The 7500-nt window shown below is 28.3% G+C and overlaps 1 protein-coding gene and 1 pseudogene across 1 annotated transcript in view; one reads left to right on the forward strand and one right to left on the reverse strand.

Moving 5' to 3' along the window:
* The window catches only part of LOC145242521 (protocadherin beta-13-like), a 1864148-nt gene that overhangs the window by 1518324 nt on the left and 338324 nt on the right, over positions 1-7500 (forward strand). The window lies entirely within an intron of this gene.
* Positions 6269-6386, reverse strand: LOC145243090 (5S ribosomal RNA; annotated as a pseudogene).

A 7500-nucleotide genomic window follows, 5' to 3' on the forward strand; every position in this document is an offset into this window, starting at 1 on the left:
TATATATGTATGTATATATATATATGTATGTATATATATATATATATGTATGTATATATATATATGTATGTATATATATATATGTATGTATATATATATATATATGTATGTATATATATATGTATGTATATATATATATATGTATGTATATATATATGTATGTATATATATATATGTATGTATATATATATATGTATGTATATATATATGTATGTATATATATATATGTATGTATATATATATATGTATGTATATATATATATGTATGTATATATATATATATATATATGTATGTATATATATATATGTATGTATATATATATATATATATATGTATGTATATATATATGTATATATATATATATGTATGTATATATATATATGTATGTATAAATTTATGTATATATATGTATGTATATATATATATGTATGTATAAATTTATGTATATATATATGTATGTATGTATATATATATATGTATGTATATATATATGTATGTATAAATTTATGTATATATATGTATATGTATGTATATATGTATATGTATATATATGTATGTATATGTATAAATGTATGTATATGTATGTATATGTATATGTATGTATATATATGTATATGTATATGTATATATATATGTATATGTATGTATATATATATGTATATGTATATATATGTATGTATGTATATGTATATATATGTATGTATATGTATATGTATGTATATGTATATATATGTATGTATATATATGTATGTATATATATATGTATATATATTTATGTATGTATATATATATATATGTTTATATATTTATGTATATATGTATGTATGTATCTATATATATGTATGTATTATGTATATATATATACGTATATATGCTTTCCGAAACGATCGTACAAATAATTTTTGTTGTTGTTCCTGCTTATGAAACGAATTGTTAACTTAATTATAGTTTAATTTTTCAATTTTAAATTATCACTCACATTACTAAATGTATGTATGTAATATATATATATATATATATATATATATATGTATATATATATATATGTATATATATTTATATATATATATATATATATATATATATATATGTATATATATATATATGTATATATATATATATATATATATATATATATGTATATATATTTATATATATGTATATATATTTATATATATGTATATATATTTATATATATGTATATATATTTATTTATATGTATATATATTTATATATATGTATATATATTTATATATATGTATATATATTTATATATGTGTATATATATTTATATATGTGTATATATATTTATATATATGTATATATATTTATATATATGTATATATATTTATTTATATGTATATATATTTATATATATATAATGTGTGTGTATATGCATATATAGAGAGGGGGGAATACAAATCAAAAGTAACAAATTTGTGTGTTCTTCAACGTTTCGTTTTTATTTGGAGACATAAAGCTGTATTCTATAGTTTTAATTCATCGAACAGTACTAAATACTTCACGTAAAATTGTACATGTGCATCCCCATCATTTTCTTTCAAAATGACGAGTCCATATAATTTTTTTTTTTCCTATCTCTATTTTCTCGGAATATTATTTCCATTATTCTCATATATATGTATATACCCACACACATATATAATTATATATATATATATGTATACGCTTGTGTATACATATATAAAAATGTATACACTTGTGTACGTATATACACACATTCATATATATATATATATATATATATACATGTCACATACCAAAATAATGAACATATGAAATGTTCAAAGACTTTTGAAGAAAATAATTGATTTCATGACTACAAACGTTTAATCTGAGTCGAATATTGGGAGCACTTATGATGTCGTATTTGTATAGTGAAATAAAAAAAACTGTCAAGGCACAAACTCATTGAAAAATTCAAAATTAAATAGCAGATCAAAGTTTTGAAAGCATTACGTCCATAAAAAAATAAAATATTGCAATTTGGAGTTGAATTCTATTGAAATTATTAATTTGCAAAATTCGAACAATCGACCACCAAAAAAAAAAGAAATAAATAAACAAAAACAAAACAAAAGAAAGGCCGATAATTAAAAACTGAAATCTATTTTTATTTGAATGCATTAAATTAAATCTCGATTTGACATGTGCAAACGTTCTCACAATGGTGAATGCAAAAAAATCACTCCAAAGAAGTTTTGCGATAATTAGTCATCAGTCTTGTGGAATAAGACATTCAATAAAGCTTAATCATTGCTCGTGTGCTAAGGGTCCCCCGCCCATTTTACTTCTCTCAAGGCATACATTTAAATTGGGATAGTTTGAATATGATTGGATACCCTATCTCGTTCTCATGGTATTTCTCAGGACGAGGACTTATACTTAAGGTTTTAAAGAATACGATAGGGAAGATGACCCCCAGGCATCGCCACTACTGATCCTCACCGAAATCTACGGCATAATACTTTTTTGTCACCGAACGTAAGAATTAACTAATCTATTTAATAAAATTTTTAGCATTTATTCAATACTAGTAGGCACACCCGACGTTGCCCGGGATTAAATGATGATCAACGAATGTTTCACACTCCCATATTTTACTGTCGTCGAAATCGGTGAAGCCGCCTATTTTAAAAGTAAATCGATTAATTGCCTGCTCTAGTTGGAGACCCATCGCAGGGCACTGAGAGGAAGCTTAGTTCACAATATGTTACATTGTACAAGAGAAAACCTACAGTATATGTTATAAAAATGTACATATAATGGTTTGAATGAAAGTTTAAAATAAAAATGTCAAGTATCATGCAGCAATTTTGCTCTAAATAGAAACATTTATTTCGAACGCGCGCCTGTCATATCAAAGAACCTACTGTCGATTTTAAATGTTGTGCCTTTCATCTTGTGTCATTATAAAACTTCTCAAATGCACTTGTGATAGGTTGTGTAAGGTGTTAACTTTGGTCAAAATCGCCTGTTCTTTCTTTCTTCGGATTAATTCGATTATCAATATTTATTGAAGACATTCTCATACAACACCTATCTAAGAACACTGCTAGGCACATGAAGTACCTTCGTGTGAAATTTCATAAAATCGACCCTACCGTTTTCGAGTTTATAGGGAACGAATTTAGACACACAAAGTTCCTTTTATATAATCGTAGAGATAGAGATATTACTTAATTTTCTGTCTGTTATCTAGCAATATGTTTACGTTCTCTTGTTTCTTTTTCTTTTTCTAATCTATGCCGTTGTTTAAAAAAAAAAAATATTTCATTTTGTTGCGATTAAGGCAAAATAACGCTGTATAAGCGAATAGTTATGTCCCGTTTTAAAGATGGCTGCCATTTGAAAAATGATTCCGACCAAGACAAAGTATTTTCTAGAAGGGATCAAAGCGAAAGTACATTTTACTCGTTTTAACAACATGCTTTAGTAATCTTCAAAAACTGGAATCAAAAATGTTTTTAGGAAGAAAGCTATTGACATAGAAACAATAAAGAGCCCGATTTTATTTTAAGCATGAAATTTTCAAAAGCTGATGGAATTTAAGCTTGAGCCAGATTAATACACACAACCATATATAATAAGTTTTTATTATTCTTTTTTAATATGTATAATCTGCCTACAGCAACTCTCTCTCTCTCTCTCTCTCTCTCTCTCTATATATATATATATATATATATATATATATATATATATATATATTCCGTCTGCCTGCTTCCCACCAGACTCCAACTTGGATGTCTTCAAGTCCAACGTTAACAAATTCCTAAGGAACCGCCCCCTTAAGTAAACACTTCATCAAATCTCCACACTAACGTAATGTACTTGCAATAACCCTTATCCCTGAGTGGCTTCCGAGCCTTGATAAGTGGTGATCAATGTTGAAAAAAAAAAAATATATATATATTGGCAATATAAAATTATATAGGCCTTCAAAGTAGCCGCTATATAGACGTGCAATCATCCGTTCACGTGCACTAAGTTCTTTATTTTTAATTCTTTTTTGATATGTCCTAACTGTAAAAAGCAACTCGCTCTATATATTTTTGTGAAGATAAAACTGTGGAGGCCTCCAGAGTGCTGATAAAATCCCGTCTTTTATTCCCGCTCTCCCAAAGCAATCATTTGTTCAATAATCTGATTAGAAATTCTTCTCAAGCAGGACACCTTGATAAATTATACGGATGAGCAGTAATATCCGTTTTATTCGGGAAGTAATTTTGGAGAAGTTATTCTTATCTAGTGCACAATAATTATAAAATCTCAACAATGTAGGCTTCCGTCGGAAAAGTTGTGGTAAATGGATTACACTCCTTCCTCTGTTTTTACTACTACTACTGCCACTACTATTCATATTTCTAACTTTTGTTTTGCATTTAAAGTTTTTTTTTTCCTTACCAAACAATTATTATTTTTAAAGTCATCAGACATGCGTTTAGAAAGGAAATAATTATTTTAGTACATATAACCAAACTGAGTACAAAGAGCTCATTTGTTCCGCATTGAATTTTTCATTTGTAATAAACACATTATTTTCAATGGATAATCGTCGAATATAAATTTTAGGATAAATTTCATGAATTATCTGCTAGTGAAACAAATATTGGGCTGGATAGAATATGTAACCAATAAATTCGATTGTTATCATTCAAACATTATCGTGCTTGAATATTTGGTTAAGTGTTAGTTTTACTTATTTGTAACTGCTTTAAGGCTTCACCACTCACTCATTTTGCAACCAAATTTCAAACAATCTTTACATTTCATAGGTCATCTTCTTAGCTATATCGAGAAAAAAATTTTTTCAATTTTCCTTCAGTGTAACAAAAGTTATAATAAGATTACTGATTCAAAAGTCCTCAGAATCTGTAAGGAACGGACAGACGGTTGCTTCTGATTCGCTGTTGGTTAGCATAGCAACCAAATGTGAAATCTGCTGGAAATGGCGGAGATGATTACGTAACAAAATATGAAAAACAGGAAAGTTACCTCGAGCTTTGTAGCAAAGTGCTAATGTATGAAACATTGGGATACCCAATTCTCAAAAACAACAACGATAATATATATATATATATATATATATATATATATATATATATATATATATATACATATATATATATATATATATATAGTCTCTTATATTTTGCCCTCCTTACAATGTTTTCATTTGTTCGGGGCCCGCATTGTTCGCCCTGTCGTGTCACAATTACATCGATTCAGCTACTACTGTCGTTAATAATTCACCGCTGTCCCGATTATTTGCTCAGCTGTTGGTAAGAATTTTTTTTATAGATTGTTGAAAAAGCAAAACCTAGAAAAATACGAGCATGACAAGTAATATGGTTAAGATTAAACTTAGAAAAGTAAAAGGATTAGTTGTGAAAACTGGAAAAGAAAAAGACAAGATATTCTAATAAAAATGTAATAAATTTATAACTTAAAATATTGCAGCATTAAGAATTGATTATATAATGTTGAATTGAATTAAAAAATGTTCTTAATGCTGCAATATTTTAAGTTATGAATTTATTGTATTTTATACTAGAATATCTTGTCTTTTTCTTTTCCAATTTTAACAACTAGTCTTTTTACTTTTCTAAGTTTAATCTTAGCCATATTACTTTTCGTGCTTGCATTTTTTTTATGTAATCCATGATTTTTTTATTTAAAGAATATGAACTGAGAATTGTTCTAATTCACTGGCTATTTGATTTGTTATATGCAATGCTACAGCTGTCTTCCTTCAAGAATAATTCTATTTCTCTACAACTTAGTTACTACACAAATTTTCACTCTTACTCACAAAACAAAACTACTTTAGTACTTATTTTATTTGTTAGTTTATTATATAAGATTGTATATGTGGTGGTGGTGCGAGTGCTGGTGGTGGTGCTAGTGCTGGTGGTGGAGGGAAATTCTCCTCGACTAGCTTTAAATATTTTGTTTTGGTTTTCCAATCTAGCCGATATGTAAAATATAATCCAACACAAATATTTTTTACTTATACGAAAAAGACATGAAACTCATAGCTTAACTCATTCAAATTTGATGCCTCCGATTAGTCTTGAAAGACAAAGGATACCCCCTGTAGGGGCAGCTACACATGTAATTGGGAGGCAAGGGTTGCACAATCCTCAATCACACCTTTCCTGAATCAGCATCGCTTTAGTCAATGAAAAGTCCAGCGGCAAGGAAAAGTCCAGGACGGCTGGAAACAATGCTTAGATAAGTGGAGAGCACATACAGCACCTGTAGATCCCAAATGGTCACCCATCTGCTACTGGCCAGGCTCACCGTTGCTTAACTTCAGTGATCTGACGGGAACCGGTGCGTCAAACGTGATTATGCTGCATATAACTCATTCAAAATATACTTGAATAACTTCACCTACTCGGTAGATAACTCAAGCTTTAAGTGAAGTTACTTTAGTTTTTGATTTTTATGTATTTGCACACAAAGTAAACAACTCCTCAATTGAAAATGACTTCTTTCCCCTTGCTAATTTTCATTTCTATATGATTATTTGAAAATATTTCATACAAACAGTCGTTTAGGCTCGGCCGAATAATTAAAAAAAAAATGTAATTATAATTAAGTATTTTATCGTATTACCAATAAGTTGGTATAATGATAACAAATGAAAATCGAAGTTTGATTATGCTATTTGGGTTTAACTATTGAAAATCTGACATGATTACTTAATATGTTAGAAGATGGCTTGCTTGTATGTTGTATAATAGTCATCTTTTTAAAAAAGCGATATTTTCATTGATTCTTACTGAGCTTAGATGATCCATCTGACTGCGAAAATCAGAAACCGTAGTCTTATTTTATTTGCAAGTAATAAACGATCTCAGTCTGCAAAGAATCATGATCATCATCATTAGCTTAAAGTCTGTTAATGCCTGGCATGTGTTAGAGTCTCTCTTTCTGTCAGTAGTCTGTCTCTCTTCAGTCACACATACCGGAAGTATAGCCTTGTAGCCAAATAAAAAACATAATCTAATAATAATAATAATAATAGCCAGATTATAGGCTTCCTGAAACACCGGTTTGGTTTATCTGGCATATCAACTTTTTTTCAGGTTATTTAATTCCAAACCACAACTTGGTATTAGAGTGTAAAAACGTTGCAGCTTTTTTTATCCACTTAATTATGTTGCTGGAGTTGGCTTCCCCAATTCTTTCTTTTTTTAACTTTGGTGATACCATTGGAGTATAGAATGGAGCATGTTTAATGTGATTTCAGGAATTAAGCATGGAGTAAGTTCAGGTAGTAGCAGCAACAGTGCATTACCACTGTCCACCAAGGGAAGAGGTTATCATGCATGTATATGTAGTGCAGTGAAATCCGATCAGTAAGGGTCGAGGACATGAGTTGCATAGAAATAAATTATATGAGAACATTATTATGGATGTGTAGTGCAAGTCCTAAAGCTTGGTTCTGATGACTTCAGAGGAAGATGAAA

This window comes from Euprymna scolopes, chromosome 21 (genome assembly GCF_053919585.1).
Source record: "Euprymna scolopes isolate OS-2025 chromosome 21, ASM5391958v1, whole genome shotgun sequence".
Classification (NCBI taxonomy): Eukaryota; Metazoa; Mollusca; class Cephalopoda; order Sepiida; family Sepiolidae; genus Euprymna; species Euprymna scolopes.